At 47.8% G+C, this 25,425-nt stretch overlaps 1 long non-coding RNA gene across 1 annotated transcript; it reads left to right on the forward strand.

Moving 5' to 3' along the window:
- The first annotated feature begins 743 nt into the window (after positions 1–743).
- On the forward strand, positions 744–24,741 carry LOC138120852 (uncharacterized). Its single transcript, XR_011155981.1, has 3 exons — positions 744–853; positions 11,710–15,490; positions 15,843–24,741. It is a non-coding gene; the product is annotated as an uncharacterized lncRNA (long non-coding RNA).
- The last annotated feature ends 684 nt before the right edge of the window (positions 24,742–25,425 follow it).

Genomic DNA, 25,425 nt, shown 5'->3' on the forward strand with positions numbered 1-25,425 from the left:
GGAGATCCACTCTCTCTCCACTGCTTTGAGTACTTAAGCTCTTCCAGCAGTTTACACAATGTATTTTCTTCTCCCAGCTTTCCCTGAGGCGATAAGATGCCTGACTCTCAATACTGATCTCCTTCCCTGTTATGCCATGTCACTGTTTGCATGCATTCCCTCCTTGCTCCAGGATGGGATCTGCACTATAGCTGCCCATGTTGAGATGAAAAGTAAAATGCCTGTGTTTGACAATGGGATTCAGCTGTCCCCATCCCACAGCAAGTATGTGGAAGCCGTGTCACAGCCAAAACCCCTAGGACTCCTTGAAAACCCAAAGGCTTGGATGCATCTAACAATTTAAAACACTCTGGCCTGAAGATGGTCAGACTTGATATAAACAGCCTGGTGAAGTCTCAGACCCTTATATGCATTCCTGGAAATATAAAGCAAATCAGGAAATCAAGTGGAAAATCCAGGAGGTTGTTATTAAAAATCCACAGCTCAATTATCATTATAATAAACCTTACACCAGAGGTCATTTACATTCATGGTAATTAGGGAGGGAGGTTATGGTTTGAGAATAAGGGCAAATCAACTAAGGAAGAGGTTTTCGTGCAGGAAACCTGTCCCTAATGCTGCCACCTAAATTGGCCATGTCAGGCTGGAACTGTGCTCACCTGGGCTGGGGAGAGCTCCTGCAGACACCCCCACACCCCACAGCAGCTGCTCCCAGCTCTCCCAGGATGGCAACAGGTTTGCAGCCCCTTCCAGGTGGACAAAGGATAGGGATGGTATATAAAGGAGTTAGTGGAGTAAGAGGAGCTGGTTTCTCTTGGGGGGCAGCTGGAGGAAGGATAGAGCTTCAGGAGAGGTACAGTGTTTGGGGGGTGCTGCCCTCTGAAGGGGTGTGAGGGCTGTGTGTCCCCGCTGGCATGAGGTTCCTTCTCTTGTTGTCTGCAAGGAGGAAAAAGGAAAAGGGGGAGGACATGTGAGCACAGCTGCGGCCATGCTAGCTGTGTGCTTTCCCAGAGGCTTGTGGAGTCAGGGAAGGAAGTCTCCAGGCGTGCGTGCCCTCTGAGAGGTCTGGCTCAAGGAATGACCCCTGCCTTGTGTTTATGCAGGACCTGATGGTGGCATCTCTTCTAAAATTTCATTCTGAGAGTTGGGGGGAATGTAACCTGAATTCAGTAAAGAATAGTGGCCCTCCTTCATGAGCTGGTGGCCTCCCTAGCTTGGCTTTTGCTGAGCTGTACCTTACATTCAGACTCTGGCAGTACAGGGTTAATTAATTACTATCTCTAGTTACAAGCACTTTAGGACACAAGGATTAAGTGGTTATCTGTGCTTAAAAGCACACCTGATAGTAGCTGAGGTGGTTACAAACCACGTGTTAGTGCTTTAAGTTCCTAATAACTGATCGATTGGTATGTTTTAAGCAACTTCAAGTTTTTGAGCTGTTTATGATTTCTCTGTTGTTGCATCTGTAGCCTGAGCAGCGCTTTGCACTGTCTTCTTGTGGTAGTGAACCCCAGGAAAATTTTGGCCTATCATTCTTAGTCTAGGGGACTGAAAAGGGGAGAAGTGAACTTTGACAGAAGAGGACAAATAGTGTCACCTGATGGGACTAGCACCAGAAGGAAATTCATTCTAATAGTTAATCTAAGTCTTCCTGTCACTGGTCACAGAGCAGCCTGTAAGAGTTAAAGGTGAAGCAGCTTCACCTTCAGGGATGTCGGATGTCAACATTTACTAGATGGTTCTACTTAATTTGCTACTATATTTACACTTAGAGGCTAAAATGCTGTGTTGCTGCATGTTTATGTGGCATCTATTTATATCCATGAAGGAAAGGAAGAATTTAGATATTTACTGGAAGGTGTGGGGTCATCATAGCTCTGGAAGAATAAATATTCTGAAAAAATAAATCTCTCACTTACTTATTGTCACTCTTTAAGTTTCACCTGTACAGCCCAGGCAATTCACTTGATTAAATTTAGAGCAAGAAAAAAAATGTTTAGGGCATAAATTTCTATTTGTTTTCTATTTCAAATGGCCCTTTATTCTAGGAAGTTGATGGGAGCATATTTTGCTGGCTCCCTATTCACCTGGTGCTGAATATGCAAGAATTTCTACAGAAGTTGGTCAAAATTCTAGTGGGAATAGTATCTGTGCAATAAAAATGAGGAAGAAAAGGTCATCTATACAGTATACAATTCAGTATTGTGTTCAGATGCATGCCAGGGCAACTCAGGTGTTAAGGTAAGGACTAGAAATGGCAGAGAGCTGGGCTTGAGTCTGCAGTGAGGTCAAAGGAGTCCTCAAAGCAAAGCCTGTGGTGGTTTTCTACTTGTTTGTAAATATGAGGGGAGTTTTGCCAAGTTCTTTGAGGTCTGATGAGAAGAATAGCACAGAATATTTCAAAACTGGGATGTATATGGATCTTTTAGTGGTACATAATCACCAGCTCTGGCAGACTATGCTGCCAGATGCCTTTTGTCTTCAAAAGTCCAGTGTAAGGGAGAAACCCTCAAGGTTTAAAAGGAGGAGAATGGATAGGAAGGGAGTGATGTTTGGTTGCATCATTGCAGGATAAGTGTAGCAGGGGAGCTGGTACCTGGTCGTGCACACGTGGATTGGGGCCCTTGGTGTCAGACATGTGCTCCTGGCTGCTGCTGTCCTCTGGACAGGGTGAGTGAGCAGCTGGGGAAGGAAGGGACTGGTGCACAGGGAGGACAGGGACAGCAGCTCCAAGTCAGCGGGGATCTGAGTGAAGTGCAGGACTCCCTGCGGGCAGTGCCAGTCCTCACCCTGTGCATGCACACGTTGGTATGACACGAAAACCCCTCTGCTGCAGGTGGGACAGGCTGCAAGTCCTTCACCTCCTCTTTATCCCACTTTCAGGTCCCCCCACCAATGCCATGGCAGCATTTAGGGAAAAATACATGCTGGCTGCACGCAGAGGCTTGGCATCTTCTCCCAGCACCAGCTGGTGAGGCTGCCCTGGGCTCTCCTCTGCATGTCCCCAGCCCTGCTGTCCCTGTGGTGTCCTCCCCAGCTCCAGGGCAGGGCACACCAGCCCTGCTGGGTGCAGAGTGGCTCCTGTGCAGCTGCCAACAGCCAGGGTGGCAGCGTGGGCTGTGCCCAGGGGCTGCTGTGCAGATGATGGCTTTGTCTCTGTTTACTGGAGTGCATCTTGTACCCAGAGTCCTCCCCAGTGCATCTCCCCCTTCCCACCTCCCCACTGACAACCCCTCTGGATTGGGCTCCTTTACTAAAAATTGGTTGGGAATGAAGGAGGGGGGAGAAACTTTATTAGTGTTATACATTATTTTCCTTCTCTCCCGTCTCCCCCCTTCTCTTCCTGCATGATGAATTGCCTGGTACTGAGCTGGTAGCTCCAGCCCAGGCACTTTGCAATCTCCTCCTGGTCCCTTGCACAGACAGATGGGACGGCCCATGTCTTGACCGTGATTGATTAGCTGGAGAAAGCCTGTTGAGTGGAGTTCCATGAAGATTGATGCTTTATCCTTCTAACAGCATTTCCAAAAAGTTTCTATTACATTTTGATTATGTTTATAGAATCTCACTGGTCTCCAGGAAGATTCAATCTTCTTTTTCCCCTTCTCCCCTCTGTGCAATGTGTGTAACTTCCCTTCTGTGCATACGCTGTTCATCCATCTCTTACCTTTATTCCTTTAGGGGTGCCCCCAGAGGCCTCTCAGGACAGGTCCCTTCCCATGCCCCTCCTGTCCCTCTGCACAGGTACCTCCTTTCTAGCTAGTGCCCTCTGACTTGTTGAGGCCACAGGCAAAGCAGGAGCTCCCCAACACGAGGCCTCACAGAGCTGCAGAGCAGGAGGAAGCTGTGATAGCTTGGTGGAGAACTGAAAAAATGCAGAGCCTCTGTTTCCCAGTGCAGGAGGCTGTGGCTCCTACCTGCCCCCAAACACCTGCTTTGCTCTTGATTTCCTGCAGCTGGAGGGCTCTGCCTGTCCCAGCTCAGTTAGTATCCACTCGGATGAAAGTCTTTAAAAGCTTCAGGGCTCTTCAAACCTGGGGATTAGTGTGTTTGGCCATGGAGGGGGTCAGAAGGATGAGCTATTTCAGCATTGCAAACTGCCCTGTTGCAGCTGGGTATGGGGAGAGGGCAGAGCATGTGCCAGTGCTGGCTGAACTTCAGTGTCACTGTGAGAAGAGAATTTTGTTTTACAAGGGAGGCTCAAATCCTGTGCAGTGTAGTCTGGGGTTGTCCATCTAGGAAGGCTGATATATTTTTTCAGTAGCTCCACAGCATGTGTGTGTTATTTTTAAGTAATAAGTACAGTATAGTGCTGAAGAATGTGCTTGCTGCTGCACAGAAGCAAAGATAACATTGGTCCCTGACATCACACAAGTCAACTTTAAAATGCTGGGCTCCTCCAAAGTGTTAGCAAGGAACCTTTTCAGTTGGTTCCTCATTGTAGCAAATAATTATATTACCAAATCTTATTAAGAAACTGGCTCTTCTGGTCTGTCCTTCTTATTTAATTAAACATAGAGCTTTTTTTGTGGAACAAGTCACAGGCAGACACCTTGCCTTCACTCTGGTGTCCTCTCTAGGAAGCAGAGATTCTTCCCTTGGGCCAGCTCAGCAAATGAGCAGGAGTGGCACGTTGTGAGCAGTGGGAAGTCCCCTGCAGAAGCCCCAGGGCTGTGTATGTTCACCTGCGTGGGCTGAACACACCTGGGGATGGGAAACTGCTTGTGGCTGCCTGCCTGCTGCCCTCTGTGAGGAGGGGGATGTAATCTGCTGTCTGCTGTTCTCCCTCAGTCTCCAGGGACTGTGGGTCTGTGTCCCAAAACCCGGGATTTAGTGGTGAGGTAAACAGGAGTGTGTCCCAGGAGGTTCCGTGTGATGCTGTGACCACTGTCCCCTCACAGGGACCCCCTCCCCAGCTGGCACAGCACAGTCCCCTGGGGCAGGTGCACAGGCACTGGCTGTGCCCTGTGCTCAGTGGTAAATACAGATGGGGGCACCAGGCCAGCGTGTGCAGGCTGAGCCCCACTGTTTGGGGTAACCTGGGAGAGTGCAGGTGCTCTCTAAAGATCTGGGAGGGAGGGATGCAGGGGATGGGGCTGCCTAAGGCTGTGTGGCTGCTGTGATGGCAGGAATCACTAGCACAGGTGTTTATTCATGTCCTGGTGAGCTTCTCAGGGCTGGACAGGAACTGTGACCTGGTTTACACTTGAGAAATTGGGATCATAGGAATGATAAGCAGTAACTGAGGAGGCAGGCAAGAGGCAAAGACAGGATCAGTGCTGTCACAGAAGAGCCTTCCTCCTCCAAATGCCTTTCCAGGGCCTCACAAGTGATGTGGCATCTTGGTGGCTCAGCAAGGCACTCTGGAGATTCTCTCCTTCCAGTGCTGTCCCTTTGTCAGGACACTGGAGCAGCATTCCTGTTTCCAGGCATCACAACCTGCCCAGTGTTTTAGCTTTATGCTCAGCTTGGCCTCTGGTTAAACATCACCGTGCTTGAGTGTCCCTGGGTGTGTGGTGAGGTGGCAGCTCTGCTGGGCAGCCTTGTCAAGGCAATGTAGTGATTGACCTGCAGCTTGGGGGTTTTGTTCCTTCGTTGAGGTCAACTTGTCCCAGCTGAGCTTCATACCCTTGAAGTGATCCCCTTCCCACAGGCTGGAGCCTGGCCAAGGTGGCTCAGGTGTTCCCCTGCTGCTCAGCAGGATGGACATGGTCTGCAGAGGGGATGTTGTGCCCCTATCATGAGCAGGGAGGTCACAGGGCGTGCAAGACATCAGCTGGGCTCCCAGCCCCTGCATCACTGGGGGTGTGCAAACAACCAGTCTGCCTGGTGCTGGAGACTGCTTGGGGTGCCACTGTTAGTGCAAGCACTTCTGCTGTAATTTCTTGTGCCCCTTCTCCTTGTGTAAAACCCATCTGGGCAGGCAGCCCACGATTTGCATGGGAGAAGTGTGTGTGTGTGTCTTTCCCCTCCCTGTGCAGGAGAATGTGGTGCCCTGGGATGCAGCCCTCAAACCCCTGAGGGCTCTCCCTCCCCATTAGCTTGCCTGCCTGCCCCTGCCATACCAGGCTATTCTTTAAAATATAGCCCCCATTTTTTATTCCTGCATTTATTACAAATGCAAATTACAGATGAAAGCATCAACTACACAAACCATTACTCAGAGGAGCATCTTTCCAACTGCTGGACTTGGACTGAACAGCTTGTGGTTAATTTGCTATATAATCACTGCCTGCAACAGGAAAGCAAGTGCTTCAACTGTGCTAATATTATGAAAGGGGAAGTTAACCATAGAGATAAATTCTGAGGAGCTGCAGCTGGGATGAAAGAGGGAAATAAATGTAGCTGGAGTCCAGGCTTCAGGCTTGCAAAAGTGGCCGCTCGGATATTTAAAGGGATAAAAGATAAGAGTTCAGGTTAAACATGTGTTTTTTGAAGTTGCTTTTAGCCTGAATATATTTTCCCAGAGGCAGAGGATCCCTGCAGCTCCCATTGACCCGTGGTTGGAGCAGTGCCCTGGCCTGTGCAGACATGCCAATGGAGTACAGTGCCTGCCCTGCCCCACTGCTGGGAGGCTTCCCAGGGCAGCTGCAGCAGGGAGGTGGGCACTGGGATACAGAGGAGATGAACACACGGCAATTTAGCTGGCAACGATTTTTACTGGGGAGGGGGTGGTTCTTCCCCATCACTCAGGCCTGGTTTTGGCCTCTTGCACAGAAGCCAGGGATGCTCTGTGGGCTGGTAGAAGTGTGTCCCCACTGTGTGGTGCTGGGGAGAGGCGTTGGTGTTATCCCTGGAAACAGCCTGCAGTAGATAACAGGTCCACTTACCCTGGCTGAAGAAGCAGTTCTGCCCTAGGACTGAAAGTGCTCCTGTATTGTGGCAGTGCTCTGTGCACTGGCTTCACCTGAACTGGCTTAATACCCCATGCACAAGACTGAAATAATATTTAAACTTTCCCAAGTACCCAAACCTCCTCACCCTTCCATTCCAGTGCCTCCAATGTAATGGCAGTACAACACTCATGCTGCTTTGCAAAGTGCTCTAGGGATTAAAAAACGTTCCTGGAACTTATCTCCAGGGGCAAATCTGAAGTCTTGTCTAACTCTTTTCTCTGGAGGCTTGGAGAGGCAAGAGCCCTAGATTATCAGGGATAGGAGTGGGAGAGTGAATCAGGTTAGGATGGGTGAGCTGGTTCTTATGAAGCAAGAGATCCAGCAACTCTGCAAATTTACATCCACTGCAGACACCTTTTCTGACTCTGAAATGTTTGATTGCTTTTCACCATTTCCTGGGTCTGGAACAAAATCCTGGGGTTGGGGAGAGGACATGAGGTGTCAGGAGATTATTTGTACCTGGGAGAAGCTATCTGAGACCCCTGGGCTGAGGTTATTGCTGGGGGAGCTGCAGGGCTCCCTGCAGCAGACCCCATGGCACAGGGATGCTGGAGGGGTGCTCAAGCCCCCATTCAGCCCCACCACTGAGTAAATTATTCTGGCAGTGCAATGCACTTGGCAGTGGCAAGAGCTGGCCCTTGCCCGAAATTTGGCTAAGCAACACCAGTAGAAATTGCCACTTAGCTTCCCTGTGCTGGGAATTGATTTTCATGGGATTTTCAGACCATGAGGGTGTGTCCCAAAGGTATGACACTCAGTGTAGGTGGTGTTAGCCCCACAAACTGGAGTTTTAAATGACCATAACAGGGCTTTTATTCCAGAGCTCAGTTTGACTCCTGGACCTTCTTAATCTTAGGGCAGTATCTGCTGGCCTCTTATTTTTAAATTCACAACATTTTATCCAGTCTTGAAAGATGAGTATTTCTCTTAAGCTGATGGCTAAAAGCATTTTCTTCACCTCCTGGTTATTTACTACAGGACAGGGGTAACTCCCAGCCCTAACAACTGCATCTCCAGGAGTTAATCATTGAACAGGCAGGATGGAGATGCTCGGGGTGCACATGTGAAGAGCAACAGGGCCAGAGGCCCTGTGTGGGCAGGGGAGTGGGAAGGAGGTGCTCTTTGGGGAGAGGGGGAAGAGAGAGAGCGGGTGTCTGGACAATGGTGGGACTGTTGCGTCAGTGCTGGCCTTGCAGTTTGACTCCCCAGTCAAAACAGATGAGCCATGAAGCTTTGTGCTCAGTCAGGGGAGGATGCTAGGAGGGGATATCATAGCAGGGATCATCAAGGCTCAGTCTAGCAGAGACCATTCTGAGACGTGTGTCATGGTACATGGTGTGCAGCAGAGTTACCTGCTTGGGTTAGGTTATGCCAGCTCAGCTTGACACAGCAAAAATTGTAGGGGAAAGGCACTCCCAGGAATGAAGCCCACTTCCCCCTGAGAGCATCACTCAATGCAGAGAACAAGGATGGGGTGCATTTCTTGAAGGGAGCATTCCTGGAATTACTTATTAGCCTGGCACTCAAAGAGCTACAGCTGGAAAGAGCAGGGGTTGGACCATGGTCCCTCTGCTCAGACCCCCGTGGCTTGTTCCCTTCCCTTGCCACGGCTGGAAAACCTCCTGCACAAATAGGTGTTTCTCACTGTGGGCATCCCTGTGCAGGGGGAGCCTGCTGGGCACAGGGAGGTGCAACCCTGCCTGGTGTGGGTGTGACTGTGGCAAGCAGGAGCAAGAAGCCAGAGTTTTCAGGCAGCTCACCCTGGGTCTTCACATCCAGAAGACAGGAATGGGGCAGAGATGCTCTGAGGAAGGTGCTGGAGGAGGCTGCTGGCTGGTGGAGCAGCCACGTGTTGTTAACTTCTGCAAAAAGCTGCCCAAAGCTGCAACCGAGGAAATTCCCAGAGCAGCTGTCAGCAAACCACAGCTTTGCACAGGCTGATCCCTGAGCATCCTGCTGTGAGGGGAAAGGAAGGAGCTTCAGACAAAGCAAAGCAGCTGAGAGGCTGTGGGCAATGCCAGAGCCTCCAGAGCTGTTGGTGTAACTTGGGTTACAGCAAGGGTGGTGGCCTGGTCCAGGTGGTGTTTTCAGTGCTGGGGTTTGGGGCACAGATCTCCAAATGGTTTCAGAGAAACTTCAGTGCAGAGCAAAGATGCTCCAGGCTACCCTTGCAGTACCACAGCAGGAGGATATCTGCCTTCTCCAGCATGGGAAGCAAATGCAGAGGCACTTGCAACACAGAACTTTTTCTTGGAGGGTGAACTAGAAGTGCTTTTAAGCTTAAAGCTTCTTTTCCTTCAGCCCTGGTGGAGCTAAAATTCTTAGGACAGACAGAAAAAGACTGCAAATACCTCAAAGATTGGAACAGGCAGGAACATGTGAAGAGAGGGATAGTTTATTTAAAACTAGTCACTTCTGCAGTCCTGTAATGGGCAACTGCACAATCTGGCTGCATTGAATAGTAAGTTTTTGTTGGCTTTCCTAGGTATTTGTTTTGCTCTAGTTTTTCAGAGGTGCTAATTTCCTTGGTCACCAGGCCCTTTGATTAAAGCAGCTTGTTACCTGCCAAAACTGTCTTCCAGGAGGAGAAATGAGTCGTGGTTAGGGCATGGGCTCTTCTGTGTGCAGCTCTAAGTGCTTGGGTGCTAGCATTAGAAAATTCAATAGTGTTCTAGTGAATAAAAGGGAAAACACAATAAGCCATTCAATAACTTGCTAATGTTTCAAGAGAGATGGAAAGCCCATTGTTCACAAGGTTCTTCCATCATCTTTACATATAAGGTGAATTTACAATCAGACTCCAAAAAAGGGAAGATTAATCAATGTATGGGACATGTAAGGGACAATTTCTAAAAGCAGTTTAAATTTCCTGGAATTTTTGCATGTAAAAATTGCTTTTACTGGTGTAGACAAAAGGCAGGGGTTGTTCAGACTATGAATTGCTGAAGCAAAAATTGCAGCCATAAATTGAGAAGCTGCTTTTGGTACCTCTGCCCAAAGACTAAATGCTTCAGAGCAAAATCAAAATAAGTGATTTAAAGAATAATCAATAACATTAAAATGAACTGGCAAAGAAAAGACCATGCATCTATAATGTATTTTCTAGATATTTTTAAATAATACATCACAAGCAAACTCCTGAGTGATGAATTTGGCAGCTGTTTGCAAAAGATGGTAAACCCAGGTGCTATCCAGCCTCTGCCCCCCTCCTGGGAAGGCAATTAGCATCCCTGTGGAATGAGTCTCCTTCACCATGGAAAATGGTTGTTAGGTAGACCCTAAAGGTGTTTTGTTGCCATAGGCACATCTTTCAAATGTGACTGAGCCTTGGGGTCATGCTGGTCTGCAGGAAGACACTCCAATCAGGCAGACAAGATTTTCTTATCTCGATGGGCTCTGCCTGTGGGGTGTTTGGTGCCTCCTCATCAGCTCTGCTCTGGAGGGGCTCAGTTGGATATTGGGGAGCAATAAGCCCCTGCCTGAGAAATCAAGGGGGCTCGAACAGTGCTCCTGGGCATGGATGGCTGGTGGGGCTCAGAGCCTGGCCTGGTGCTGGAGGAGCAGGGTGCAGGTTTGTGGCTGCAGCAGCTCAGCCCTGTGCTTGTCCCAGTGCTCTGCTCTGTGCTGGTTCAGAGATGGGGCTCTTGACACCACCAAAGGGTGTGCTGAGACCTTCGTCTTCCTGAGCACACAGATTCTGCTACATCCTCTGCCCCTTGTTCGAGTGGAATAGGATCTTTGAAAAATTACAGTTTCAAGTTGTCGCCTTAAAAGTTGGAGTAGTGGTATCCAGACAGGCAGAGCTCCTGTTAGTCACTCTGCCAGGGGACAGCCTGGCAGTGAGGGGAGAAGGAAAGGCATTTGTCTGGTTATTCACTCTTATCTGGTTACACTTTTACCTCTCAAAGAAAAGCCTTTGAAAGTAAGAATTCACCAGTGACTCACAATTTTGTGCCTTTGTTTTAAAATGAAGGCAAATTTTTGTAGCCTAGGGATGTAACTGATCTTTTACCTTTGGTTGGGCTGTTTGTTAAAAGGAAGATAAAAACATGCTGTCCATTGATCTGTCCTGTCCCTGAATTGCAGAGCTGGTGAGTAGGGCAGGATTCACTGTTGGGGAGCAGCATTTCCAATCCCAGCGAGTGGAATGTTTTTTCCAAGCACCACGCAGCTCTTGCAAAGCAATTCCTGTGCTAGACCTGGCAGCTCTGGCACCCTCTTAACCTGCAGTAGGTGACCTGAAGGTTCCAGCCATGTCCCCAGCCCCTGTGTGTTGAGGGGATGATGTGTGGGGTGCTGCCTCCCAACAAGGACTGAGCTGGGGCTGGTGGAGCTCATCCCAGCTCAGCTCTGTAACCACAGTGGCCGCCTAGGAAGCTTCCAAATGCAATTAGACAAATGCATGGGAGAAATGGCCGGACATGTCCATTAAACAAAATGATCCTTTCTGGCTCAGGGAGGAGTCCCTGTGCTGCAGAGCTGGAGTCTGGAAGGATTGCTAACTTTATGTTCTATAAGCAACTTCTGCTTGTCACAGTTGTGGAAGGAGCACTGGTGAGATGTAATGCATTTGAACTGTTTCTGTCCTTATGGCAGACTTTGAAGCTTTGGTGTTTGTAACCGATAATCAAAAGTTGCAAGGCTCTGTAAATTGTCATAAATCAGCTTTACTCTGATGGACTCAAAGACATACTTCCATTCTGATTTTGAGTGAGCTGCATTAACAGAGTGTAGTTTGGGTTTGGTAGATGCTTGTGTGGTTAAAATCTGGTTGACAAGTTTGCTCAAACTTAACTGTGTGTGCTCTTTGCAGTTCAGCCTCCCTTTCCAGCACACCTGGAGAGGAGTCAGCAAAATAGAGATGCTGGCAGAGGTAGGATCAAAGCCAGGCTGTTTCAAAGGAAAGAAAAATTGCAAATAAGGAGGTGAAGATACACAGCAACTTCCTTCCTTTTAACAGAGGAAAGCACATGACTGTCTCGATGGGCTGTCAGGGTCCAGCCACTGCTCTTCTATTGAGAAATTATTGTATCTGCCCTTAAGACAAGACATATTTGAAATAACCACCAAATGATACATGATAGCATCAGTGTCTTGCATGAATAATGACTGATCACTATTTCAACTGTTCCTGCCTTGATTTGAAATATCCTGGATTTACAGGCAGCAGGAAAAGCCCAAGACCCATTTCAGTTTTTGCACTTGAGGATACCTTGGATACCTTAGTACCACCATCTTTGTTATGCTTAGAAACTGTGCAGTTATGCCACTGGACCCCTAAACTTTAAGACTTTGGTTTGCTGTTCATTTTAGCAGCTTTTTGCTACTTCCTTTCAGTTTTCAATTTCTTGGTCTTTAGCAGTAGAATCTGACTCCAACTGGACTCCACAGGAATGACAAATTCAGGTGATGGGTAAAGCATGACTTGCTTCACATGTGTTTCTGCAGAAGGACATCACCAAGAGCTTCATGTAGAACTGTCCCTGCAACACCTAAGGATGCTTTCTCATACAAGAGTAAAGGATACACTTCAGCTGGATGTGACCCTGAATAAAATACAAAGGTGTCTTAACACTCCTGAACAGAACCATGGGCTGTGGCACTTCCTGTTAGGTGCTACCTGGGTTACTCTGAGCAACTCCCTGGATACAGACAGGAAAGATGGGAAAAGAGCATGGTTTAGAGAATGGGGTTGGATCCTTTTCTCCAGGAAAATAATCACAGCTGTGGTCTGCAAAACCAAAGCACTGCAGGCACTTCTCCTGCACACGCTCTGCTAGGTTTAGCTGGTGGCTGCAGAGGGAGCAGAGCTGGCTGGTGAGTACATCACTATGAGCGGGCTGTGTGCCCAGACACCACGCACCCATCTGACAGATCCTGCATGGAGAATAGACCTAATCTGTGTCCTCAGGGTACTCGTGGAACAGAAGCTGAAGTGCTCCTCAGTGTGGTCACTCCAGCTTGTGCATTGCATGATCTATATTGGAGACCTGCTGTTCAGCTCTGCAATAAATTTGTGGCTAGAGATACACTGGACACTCTGGGAACTGGTTAGATTCCACCAGTGTCAAGTTTTATATCACACCAGAACCTCACTTGGCCTATAGGAAAAGAATGACAATTGGTGGCTTGTGGGTTCATGACTTGCTAACAAGACAGCTCTCTCCTGTGCTGGGACCATCCTGAAAGCTGCTTCTTATGTGGTCACCTTGGTTTTCTAATATTTCATAGAGAAACATGGCGAAGTGGTAGCAGCAGCTGGTGAGGGAGCAGATGGTGCCACCTGCATCATCAGCTGTTTTATCACATTCTCTGTTTTATCCCACAAAGAGTGACTGGAAAGTAGAGGAGAGTGTGGGAGCTGGTGTAGGTTGTGAAGGTGTGAAAAATCACAGGTAGCAGCACTGCTTCCCTGCCAGGCTGCTGTTTCCCCCAGCACTGGGTTAAGAAAGTGCTTGTGCTTATGGGGAGGTCTGTGTCCACCTGTTCTTGAGTCTGCAAGGCTGCATTTGGGAAGCACAAGGCTTTGGAGCCATCTGGCTATCCCTGCTGCCAGCCAGGGATCAGGATCCACAGTAAACCTTCAGGCAGGTTTGGATCACAGACAAACTCATAGCTTCACCTCTGCCATGACCAGCCTGGCTGCCACTTCCTAATCAGATCCCAAAGAAAGCTGAGAACTGTGATTAAACTTGTGAAGAAGTCCAACCTACGAGCAGCACAAGGGCTGGGTCTTGTGTCTGAAGGAGGCAGAGGATTTATTCTCTTGATATGTGCACTGTACAAACCCAAAGAGCAAACCAGTCCAACAGAGCAGCTTTTAAAGTCTTCCCTGTGAAAGACCTGCACCAGAGCCCAGCAGCAGCAGCTGTGAGTAGAATAAATACTAAAGTATAATAACCCCTATCTGATGTACTCAAGGGAGCACAGCTGGTGGGGGGGCAGTAGTTTGTAGGGAAGATGGGAACAGGAGCCCATAATGATGTTTCATCCGGTAGAAATGACGGGGCAGTAAATGCAGTAGCAGGGTGGGCTGCTGGAAACAGGCTGCCCGTGGCCATTTCCTCCCCTCAGCTTTGCTTCAGCTCCTGTTCTTAATTTTGCTCCTCTTCCTTGGCAGTTCTGTCTGTCCACTTCCCTGCTGTCCCAGCGATCTCTGAGGGGGGGATAACATTCAGATGTAAACAGGGCTGAGGCTGTGGCGGACCGGTAGCTACATGACACTTGTTTATGTATCAGTCAGCAAAGCCATTCACCACCCTGGGTTAATATTTCAACGGGGTGGATGGATGGGAGGGTGGGATGGCAGGAGAGTGGGTGAGGAGGCTGGAAGTCGCCAAGCCCAGGAGGAAGAGGAACGTGTGTGACGACAAAAGGGGAGGAAGCCCATTGTGTGGGAAACAAGATGGAAGATGCTGCCCAAAGACGCCGGGTAACTGGTGATTAATTAGAGGCACGCTTTGAATTCTGAGCCTGGTTTAGCATTAACAGCATTTCCTTGTCATGCAGTGAGTTGTCTTGCTTGGTGGTTTCATTGTCTGGGCCTATGTGGGGCAGGGAGTGGTTTTCCCCCAAAAAAACTTTGGGAATTGAGAGAATACATGCAAATATTGGCTTCCGTTTGAGGCAAAAAAATAAAGGAAAAATCCCAAAAAGCAGAACAAATTCCTGAACAGATGAAAAGGAAATGAATAGACAATAAGCCTGGCTTTGTTTGAGGTACGGAGGAGACTCATGGTTTTGAATGCTGTAGTAGTTGTATCGCATTAGTCTGGACTTTCTGAGCCCAGCCCAGCCCCTGGCAGTGTCTGTGAGGTGTGGGTTGTATTCCAGGCATGTCTGCAGGTCTGTGGCTCTGTATTAGTGTTTATAGGAAGTCAATGAGATGGAACTCAATAGAGAAAAGGAAGACTTAAGAGTCACTGGAAGACAAATGTGAAGGCCTGGCACTCAATAACTTTACTGAATCATATCGTTTGTTGCTGTATGTTTCTGGGCAGCAGCAATACAAGGAAGGAGAGTGGGGCTGTGTGTTTCAATAGGCTGTTCACCTTCCCCTTTGGAGAGAGGTTTATTTCTCTTGATAAAGAGATATCCATCCTCTGCTTGATATGAAGTCAAGCAGCACCATGAATCAGGAGGAAGGTGCCAATGGAGATGAAGTCTGGACTGCTGGAGGCAGAGGAGGGAAAAGGGGACATCACAAATAAACCGTGTGAGCTGTGAGAGCACAAGTGCCTGTGTGCAGCTCCAACAGGGATGCTGGAGCAGAGCCTAAAGGATTGGTCCAGGCTGACTCAACTTGAAGCTGTGGTCTAAGGGGAAAATGTTTCATCTGAATGATCTGAGCATCCCCATGAGTGTGTCCTCGGCAGGTAGAGGCCAGGCAGGGCTTGGACAATTCTGCAGGGAAGGCACAGTGCAGGCTGAGCTTCCAGCTGAAGTTGTGAAGCCTTTCCCACCCGTTCTGCCTTGTGAAAAGGGTGACAAGATGGACATGGCTGTGGCGACAAGTATGGGATTCAGTAGCCAAAGACTTTGTCACACCAGAGGTGGATGGGGCCTGTTCAGCTGCAAAGTTGTGCAAAATTCAGGTAACTTCATTTTTTTTAAGTAGGAAAGCACTTTTCAAGTGGTTTCAGTTGCCAAAATAAGCTTGAATGTACAAGTGCAAATGTAAAAAAAAGTGCAAAGTAAAAAACTTAGGGATAGCTATCCAGCCTGGGATGGATTCCTGGAAGAGCACAGGTGCCTTTCTGAATTTTCAAAGATTTTCACTGAAACTTGTCACCAGCTAAATGTATGAAAACATGGAAAATGGCAATACTAGAAAGCTGCTTTGTTAATTGGTAAATATAATTAAGGGTACCGCATTAGTATGAATTTATATGGCTAATTAACTGAAGCAATTTATACTAATGCATAGTTTTGTTATAACCCTGGTAGTTCTGCTTCCTGGACAGTACATTTTTGGATACTAACCCTGTGTGGATTAAGCAAACACTTTTGAACAGCTAAGCACCAAGTCTCTTGGAACTGCAAGACAGGTCAGCAAAGATGATCTGGGGACATTTGGGTGTCACAGCTGTGTGGGCAGGACAATGTGGCTCCAGCCTGAGGATCTGGGCTGTTCCCCTGCTGAGGGGGGAGGATGGATGGCTGCTCTTCTCCAAATCCAGCAGCTTAATCCAGGAGGAGATGTGTGAGCGCTCTGACCTCTTGTTGTAGATGCTTTGAAGAACAAGAGCTCTGTGCTTGGGAAAGCCCAGATTGCAGAGAGTGCTCACCAACAACTTCCTCCCATGTAGGCTGTGGCAGTGGCACTTTGCCACTGAATTCCCAGAGCGAGCAGATCTCGGCTGCCTTCCCTCCTGCCGGAGGAAACACAAGCTGCATTGCTTCCGCCTGCAGCCTGGCTCTCTCCCAGCCTCAGAGCCCTCCTCTGCCTGCCTCACAGGCACTTGGGTGTAGTCACAAGGGGATCAGTCCCTCAGGGAGTGGGTTTTGTTGAATCCTGCATTTCACGCTGAACCCAGCCACAGTTCAGGTTTGAGTATGGTCACCTTCACACTGATGTGGCCAAAGTCCCAGAGCAGGAGACTCATCCCATGTCCCCACAGAGGCTGTGGCACCAGCCCAAAGCCCCTGCTACAAACCCTAGACCTTCATCCCAATGGTCCAAAGGGACCCTCTCTCTCCACACCCCTGGTGGTAGGTGCTGAGCTGGCACTAATTACAACTTTGCTAATTGCTCCAAGGTCCATTGCCTTGCTGCTTTCCACAGGCAACGTTTGGCCACAGATTTTGCTGAAGTGGGGGCTCTGCTTGGAAGCTTGGTAAAATCTGCAGGGAGACACCTGCCAATCTTCACACACAACATCTTTATTTTAATTTATTGGCAGCATTTAGAGAAATTGGCTTCTATGCAGCATCAGTTGAACTTCATTAAAATAATAAGAGAGCTAAGTTAGTAAAAACAAACCTGGCCAGTTGGCAACCTCAGACTTTTGTCAGGACTGATCTATGCTGGAAGATATAGATTTAGTCCATCTACAGTAATAAAGTCCCATGATCCCATGGTTAAAATGTCTTTTTCCCTGATAGCTGATGCAATTCATTAATTATATGACATTTCCACAATGATTTCTCCAGAAGACAACGTTGGATGCCAAGGTTTACATTACATTTTCAATTACAAAGATATCCATATGGTGACTCTGCAGTATGTACAACTGCTTAACATGCATCCAAAGCCCTGCTGCAATGCTAGAAGGGCTTGTGATCTGCTGGAAAATGCCTTTTGGGATATGGGGCTCTTGCTGGGTTCCCACACTGATTGTGGGATGGAGGTGGCATTTCCCCACAGGAAAATTCCTGGAAACTGAAACACAAATCCTTTTTTGTTTGTTTTTAGGCTACCAGACTTTTTTAGTAATATCTTGAGATGTGAGGATGAGTTTAAATCAGCACTAGAGATCATCAATGAACTGAAATCCAGCAGTGACGTGGGCAAGATTTTAGACTAAGCTGAAAGGGCTCAGCCCAGGCACAGATTTCCCAGGCAGGCTCTAAGGAGCTGGTGAAGAGTCAGAGCCCATCTCCTGCTCCCTGGTGGGATATGTGTTGTCACTGTGACTTTTGCCCTAGACAGCAGAACCAGGCACACAGACACCCAAACGAGGGGCAAAGCTGCAGGGTGAGGTGCTGCTGTGGTCACACAGGAAGGGGATCCAGTGTTGCACTGGAGTTTTTCCGTAGCAGGGATGGTCCTGCCCACACAGAACCAGCTGGCACTGTAGAAGCTGCTTATCCAACTCCAAATCCAACCAAGTTTGAAAGGTACGAGTTGTGATCCAAGTACTACATGGGCTGAGGGAATGTAGTCATTTTCTCCAAGGAACAGAATCCTTGGAGAAAGCCTCACTCGCAGTTCTCAGATGGTTCTCAGAGGTTTGAAGTTCAGCCAGCACCACATCAACCATCCTTGGTTGTCCTCAGCAGCTCCTGCCTGCCCCAAACATTGTGATAACACAAGTGGGCCCAGAAAGGAAAGCACAGGTTTTCCTTTGGCAGCACTGCTGTGTGGACTGTCAAACAGCAGAATTTCAGGTTTATTTTTCCTAGCTTTGGACAGGGGATGGGTCCATGGCTTGTGCTTTGTTTCTCCCAGCTGCAGGGCCTCCCTGCTCTGAGGATGCTCCCTGTAGCACCAGAGTCAGGAGTCAATGCTGTTTGCACAGCTCCCTCAGATTATCTCTGCAGCGCCTGTAACCTCAGAGCAGTAAACCAGTGGCATATATATAGTTGAACAATTATATGTATTGTGACTAAATTTCCCCCAAAGATCTCATTCAGGATGTTAGAGTGAAAGGATCATAAAATGAATTAATAGCTGATTCACTGTATAATTTCCTAGTTCAATATACTTTAGTGTACCAGCTAAATGAGCCATACACAGCATTCAGCTCAGCCAGTTAACAGCTTTATCATTGAGATCTCAGGCTTAGAAATAAAAGCAATTCTTCTGAAGTAATTGCGTCTAATTAAAAGAAACATTTAAAAAGTGTAACCAAAAGGAATTCATTTCAAATGGAAAATTAATGCTGAAAAATAGCCCTGAGCTCCCTTGTCTTTGCTAATAGCTAAGCATTCTCAGAATAATTAAACTGTTTTGAGATGTTGATACCTTTCCCTGTTTGAAATTATAGCCATGGTGTGGCACTGAGCAAACCCTGAGCATGGCCCTGGCTGGGGATGAGTGTGGGGTTGGGGTGGGCAGGGGAGGAGGATTCCCACCCTGGGGCTGCTTTGCCCTGCCATGAAGCAGGGTCTTTGCAGCCTCCTTTGAAAAAGCAGGATTGCCCAGCCAGAGGAGCTGAACTCAGCGGGGCACAGGGCTGGGGGGCTCTGCCAGATGCTGGGACTCCCCATAAAAGCAGAGGGGTTATCTGAAACCAGCTCTCTTTAAAAGTGTATGGATTTTGTTAGGATATTTGCTCATCTCTGCATCACCCAGATGAAGGGTCAGGATGTATTCCCAGGTGAAACCTGTTCACTGCTTTTCTGTCACTTTTTTTTCCATGAGCAGAAAGTGCAGCATTTTAACTGCACCCAGAAAGGTCCCAGAGGAAACATCCAGACCTAGTGGCCCTGGCGGGTGTCTGTGCCATGTGTGTGCCAGCCTGGCTGCTCTTGACAGAGAGGATCCTAACTCCTGCAGGTTCCTCGTCTGCTTCTTCATCACTTGCTCCTTTCCCTGGGCTCATTTTGGCAGGCAACATCTCAAAGGTGGGTGTGCAGTAAAACCCCTCTTCAGGTACACCTGCAGCTGCCCCTTCCCATGCCTCCACCCAAGGATTTGCTGGTGTTGGAACAAAATGTGCCTCCTGTGAAACTCTGAGGATGTGAGCACAAATCCCCCACTTTGAGCTGGAGCTGTTTTTAATCGGCTGGGCTGGGAGTGCTGCTCTCATTAATAGCCTGTATCTGGGTGCACCAGGAGACCTGAAGGGTGGCTGTTGGGGTGACAAGGAGGTTTGGGGCCTGAAATAGTTGTTATAATACCTCATCTGCATGGATTGAATGGCCACCAGCATAAGGGACCTGCTGCAGCTGGTGCTGCCAAAACAGCCTGTCATCCACAGTGGGCAAGAAGTCGACAACATTGTTATAGGGCCCAGAGACCCCTTTGGGAAGGGATCCCAAAAGCCACTGCTTTGTCAGGAAACAGATTCCCCAGATGTGCATCTTTTTCTGGAATCTCTTCTTTTTCTTGAGACGTGAATGCAAAGGCAGAAAGGAGTTGTACAAATGTCAGTGTTTGGTTTCAGCATCTCTGTTAGTGTTTGACTCTCATATTGAAGCAACTTCTCATTGGGAAGCAAACATTGACAGAATTGATTCATTTAAAATGTTACAAAGGTCAAACCCAAACTCTTCTGACCCCAGCAACTTTTTTTGCTGGGTAACCAGGACATAAGTGCTTTTGAGACTTCAACTTTGTACTAGTTGAGGGAGGGAATTTGTTCCCTTAAAATCCTTGTGGGATGGGAATGTAGTTTCTCATGCTGCTGCAAGTGGGAAGCTCAGGGAATCTTTGGGGGCTGTTGCTCATTACAGCCAGTACCCACTGAATTTGCTTTCGTTATGTTATTTGGTAACTATGACAGAACCAAGCATTTTCCATCTGAGACTTGTTTAAAATATTCCCAGCAAATTCTGTGAATGTACAGTAATGTGCTATGCAAATACACAGTTATAGCAGTGACCCTACAAAATAACCTTTGTCTCTGCTGCCTTGTTTCTCTTTCCACAATGCTGTGCTGTTTCCTTCATGTTTCTCTTCAGATTGTAGAAAATCAAAGTTTTCTCCCTTTTATTGCGGAGGCAGAGCAGAAGAGTAACATCTGAAGACAGGATTCTGTAACACATACTGCCACATGTTTTTCTTTTATGAATAATACTGAGAACATCACAGTTTCTCAGGGAATGGGTAAAACCGGTCCCTGGTCTTGGCAGCAAGTCAGTGAAGGCCCTTCTCTGGTCCACTTGCTCAAAATTTTGCCTCTATTTTCTGGACGATCCAGAACTTTCTCTTTTTTTGTTTTTCCTTTTTTTTTTTTTAAATTCCTGAGTGTTTCTAATTGAGCTAACATTATTAGAAGGGTGGGTTTTTTTTAAAAAAAAGCCCTTTCCCAAATTCCCTTTGCGTTTCAGTAGCTCTTTAATATGCAAGGCAGCAAGAGATGAACTGGGTCTAATTACGAGTCCCTGGAGTAGCCAGTCAGAAAATGAATTGATGCCTTTTTCCTTATGAACAATGCATGTACCACAAATTAGAGGCGCCATCACCAGAGATTTAATTACAAAATATCATTACTTTCACACATCATTTCAGATTTGGCCTGATCAAATCAAAGTTGGGGGAGAGAGAGACGGGGGGAGGCGGGCGCAGGGAAAAACTGCACCACTAGCAGGGTCATTCGTTCAGGGGTACTTGAATGCAGGAGGGAATTGGTGTTATTGAAGCTTCCCAAAAGGCAATTCTGCAGAGAAGTGGTGGCTGGGAGGAAATTCATTTCCTTTTCCAAGGAAGGCTCCAGGCAGTTCAGCTGTCCAGGGAAAACATGGCATGAGCACAGCAGCCAGGGCAGGGTGGGCTTCACTGGGAGGTGCTGCCTGAAGACCACGGGCATGTCCAGCTCCAGGGCGAGTCTGACCCTGCCTGGGGAGAGGGGAATCTTTTGTCAAGTAGGACAAATGTGATGAAAACAGCATTTAAACTGCTATCACTTGGCTTTAGTTGGGCTTCCTCTGCCTCTGGCAGCAAAAGATGTGTATGGAAAAAGAAGGGATTTAATACCAAGATGTATCTAAGTGTACCCCAGGCATATACAGTGGGCATTATCCGGTGTCATTCCTGACAAGCCTCCCCAAAACCAAATGCTGGAATGAGCTGTTCAGGCCAAAGTGCATGATGGATTTTGTCAAGGGGAATGGCTGCCAAGGGAGGCCTGGAAACTCATTTGCTGCAGCATTCAGCCCGCAATTGTGGTTTAAAGGTCACAGTGGCTACCAGAAGAAAAAGGGTCTGGTGTGAGCTGGGAAGGGGGGGTTGGCTGCTTTTGCGTCCCTGGTCTCTGTTCAGTCCTGAACAATACCAGAGTGAGCAGATTACCTGCTTAATTTTAATAAGACAAGTCTATTCCTGTGACTGGGCATCTCTATAGCTTGTGGTGCTTCCTGCACAGAGCAGGTAAAATGGTCAGTGGTCCCTGTCCTGTGAGTAAATTCAAATCTCCTTCAAGCTGAGCATCCCGAGTAAGAGTCCTCGCTTTTGGTCCCTGCCCACTGAAAAGGGGGGTAGCACAGTTTGCAGCTTGGAGTGTGACTCTGGGCTGCAGGAAGGTCTCTGGGCTCCACGGGCCCATGACAAAATGGAAAATCTGGTCAGCATTCAGAAATTGAGTGGTTCCAGTGCTGTCTGCTCAGCACTGCAGAAGGGGAAGTGTCAGAAATAACCCAGTAAAATAAAAAGTAATAGGCTGTTAGCGTCTAATGTGTGCCTGAGTGCTGATTGCTGTGAGTGGATCAATGCTGCAGCATCAGAAATCTTCTTTTTCCATCCCACGGAAAAAGTGAGGCTCTTCTCCATATGGAGTGACACCTGTCTGGGGCTGATTTAAGGGCTAGCAGTTGAGCAGGGTCACTCGTGCTGAGCTGATGCCATAAAGCCAATCAGCAGCACTTGGGTGCTCGAGAGAGGAGGGCAGGATGGCTGCTCAGCCCTGGGATGATTTACAGCCCCTGCAGCCAGCCCAGGCCATGGGCTGTGATTATTTCCCGGCCGGACGCACAAGCCAATTGTTTCAAGAAGGTAAAATGCTCCTCAAAATTTATGAGGAAAATGATGGCTTGTTGAGTACATGATGTAGCGAGATGTAGTTTCACATTAACTTAAGAGGCATTTATGGGGCAATATTCATCTTCCCTGTATTATGGCAAGTATAATATGAGGGGATGCTATGTCATGGGGATATGAGACCTGACAGATACGACGTACACAGAGGAGAGACTATGATGAAACAGAAAAAGGCAGGAAGAGCCAGAGGCAGGCTGAATGTGGATAGGGCAGGAGAAGAGGCTTTTGTGAGAGTGGGAAATGCCACCCCTCTCCTCCACTTGTGGAAGCTGAAGTTGCTGCATCACTCCCGTGGGGCCATGTGGACACCCACCAGCTGAGGACATGATCTGGTGATTTCAGCCCTGAAGATCTGCTTGTGACTTGAGGTCAAGCCCCACTCCCCACAACCTCCATTGTAAGGGCTGCTCAGCTTTGATTTTTGTTCAGTGGACAGGTGAAATCCAGGGCATTAATGTGCCTGGTAATTCCAGTGGAGTTGTTGTACATGTGGCATCAAGGGCTTTGACCACCACGAATGACATGTGAATGTGTGGCCACGTTGTAAAGAGAAAAATGATTGCTTCCAACCATGTTCTGCCTATTAGCTGGACTGTGCCATGCAAGCACATGGGCTATAAAACGTGCTGTGGTGTTATGGAGGAAGTAGCAGACTCCCTTGGGAACAGGGCAGAAAGGCACATATTTCACTGCTGGCTAAATATAGCTGGGTCCTCGCACAGCTCTCTCCAGCTGGCAAAGCACACAGCTCCTGTCTGCTGCACGTCTGACTCCTTGGAACCTGCAGCACAGGCCAGGCTCTCAGCCTGCTCCAAGTAAGCTTCCCTGTTTGAGTCTGGCAAGACTGTAGCTGAAAGTAATTCCTAAGCACTTTTTTCCCACCTCTGCATGGGGCTGCAGGCAGAATTTTGCACTAGAAACTGCTTCACTCAGTAAAGGGCATCAAACCACTATCTAATTGGAGCTGTGGGTTAGAGCAGCATCCTTGGTGCAAGCCCTGTCCCTGTGGTGTCTGACCCCAAGCACTCAGGGGAGGTCCCTGGGCTGTCTCCTGTTCCTGCCTTACTTTGTTTGAGCACAGGCTGTAGCAACAGGAGACACTGGTGCTGCCAAATCCTACAGTAAGTGATGCAGGAGAAAGCCCTTTCCCTGATGCCAGCAATGCAACAACTTGCAGAGGTGTCTCAATCTCTGCAGATAATCCTTCCTGGTGATTATGTGCAGGAAAAGGGGTTAAATTCTGGGTTTTCTCCTTTGGTGTATTGAAAACACCAACCAGAGCTGTGAGCCCTGCCTTATGGGAATAACAATTTACTTTTTAAAGCAGTGGCTAATCAGCAAGAGACCAAGAAAGCTTGTGCAAAGCCAAAGGTTTGACTGCATCTCTGGTTCAGCCCCTTCCTCTGAGAGCTGCAGTGCTTCCCCCCCGAGGCCTGACCCGTCTGTTCCTTGGGGATGTTGCCCCCTTATTGCCATCATTTTACATAAAACAGGTCAAAGCTGCTAGACATTGATTCAACCTGGGGTGAGCACCTGGATGGATGGCAGGGCCCAACTTAATCTGTTACCATCACTTCTCCCCAGCCTCTGCCTTTTGAAGTTTTACCCAACCTTTATTAGCCAGGCTTGTAGCTCTGACAGAGTGATGTTATTAGCAAAAATAAAACCAGAAAGTTGTGTGGGGGCTGTGTTGGCCTTTTCTTATATCAGGTGGGGTCAGAGCCCAAAAATCCAAGAGCAATTCAGGGTTAGTGGAAGGCTGAAAGGCCTTGCAGGAGCTGCAGCAGCCAGGCACAGGAGATGGGCTGAGGCTAGAGGAGATGCCTGCAGAGGTGCCTGGGTGTGGAGGAAAGGTTGCAAAAACCATGGTGAAGAGGCAGGAGAGCAGGATGATGTATAACACCCATTACATCGGAGAGAAATTAAAAGGATTGATTGATATCAATTATCAGGTGCAATTTGTTGCTGCACAATTGACACGTTAATCACCTCCCTGCTGCATTTCAGCATTGCAAGATTTTTGACCAATTTGAAAGGTTTACAGCAACAATATGATGCTGATTTATCTCTCCTTAATAAAAAAGTGATCAACTGAAACCTGCATCCATCATTCTGTTTATCACTCATGGTGATTTATTAACTAATTATACTTACAGTGGGTCTTTTTCTATAAGTATGGATAACAGAGTGATGCTGTGTCAGTGCAAGTCATAAATAATGCCACAGTACAGTATGTTTAATACTCACTCCTACGACCAGCCCATAACAAGATGCCTTGATTAAGGTAAGCAGATGGCTTCGTTTGTCAGGAGCAGTCCTGAAATTGCACATCGAGGAAACAAGACCATTTCTCATGCTTTCAGCACTGGACATCACACAAATGTCTCAACCAGGTAATCCAGATCAGGAGAAACACTCCTAAACTGGCTGTTTTTTCCACAGGCACCTGCTCTCACCAGACCTCACAGCACCCTGAGACTGAGCAGCAGTGTGGTGTTCAGGGTTGAGCTGTACAGAGTAAGAAGCAACCACAAATGCAAGAAAAAGGGGTTCCACTGTGATTTTAAAACCGAGGTGGGAAGCTGACAAAAATCAGAACTTCTCCAGCTATCATACAGGGGAAATTTTTTGTTTGTTTGTTTTGAAGTGACAAGTTATCAGGCCCCTAAATCAGTTTCATCCATCAAAAGTACCTTGTATAACACTTGTAGGTTATGGTAATTGGCTAATCTAGACTCCCAGGATTTCTGCCTTGACAAAGAGATGTGGTCAGTTCCCTTGCCTTGCACAGGAGGACGATGATGTGACTCTATTAAACAATTACACCCAGTAATTGTGTGATCTCAAGGAGAAAGCAGAGTCTCAAATGACACATCGGACTGCTCAGTGCTGCCTTGCCAGGCTGTGCAGCTGAGAAGCTCTGTACAATCCCCTCTCCCTGCAGAGAAAGAGTCACTGAGGTGATGGCACTGCCAAAGCAGCCCTGCAGTGACTGGACTGGCTGTGTATTTTGGGGTCTTTCCCTAAGAAATCCTACAGAGCCAACTGGCATTTTCACACTTGCATTAAAGAGCAATGCCAGACACTGTAGGGCTGCTCAGCTTCAAT

This window comes from Aphelocoma coerulescens, chromosome 20 (assembly GCF_041296385.1).
Source record: "Aphelocoma coerulescens isolate FSJ_1873_10779 chromosome 20, UR_Acoe_1.0, whole genome shotgun sequence".
Taxonomy (NCBI): Eukaryota; Metazoa; Chordata; class Aves; order Passeriformes; family Corvidae; genus Aphelocoma; species Aphelocoma coerulescens.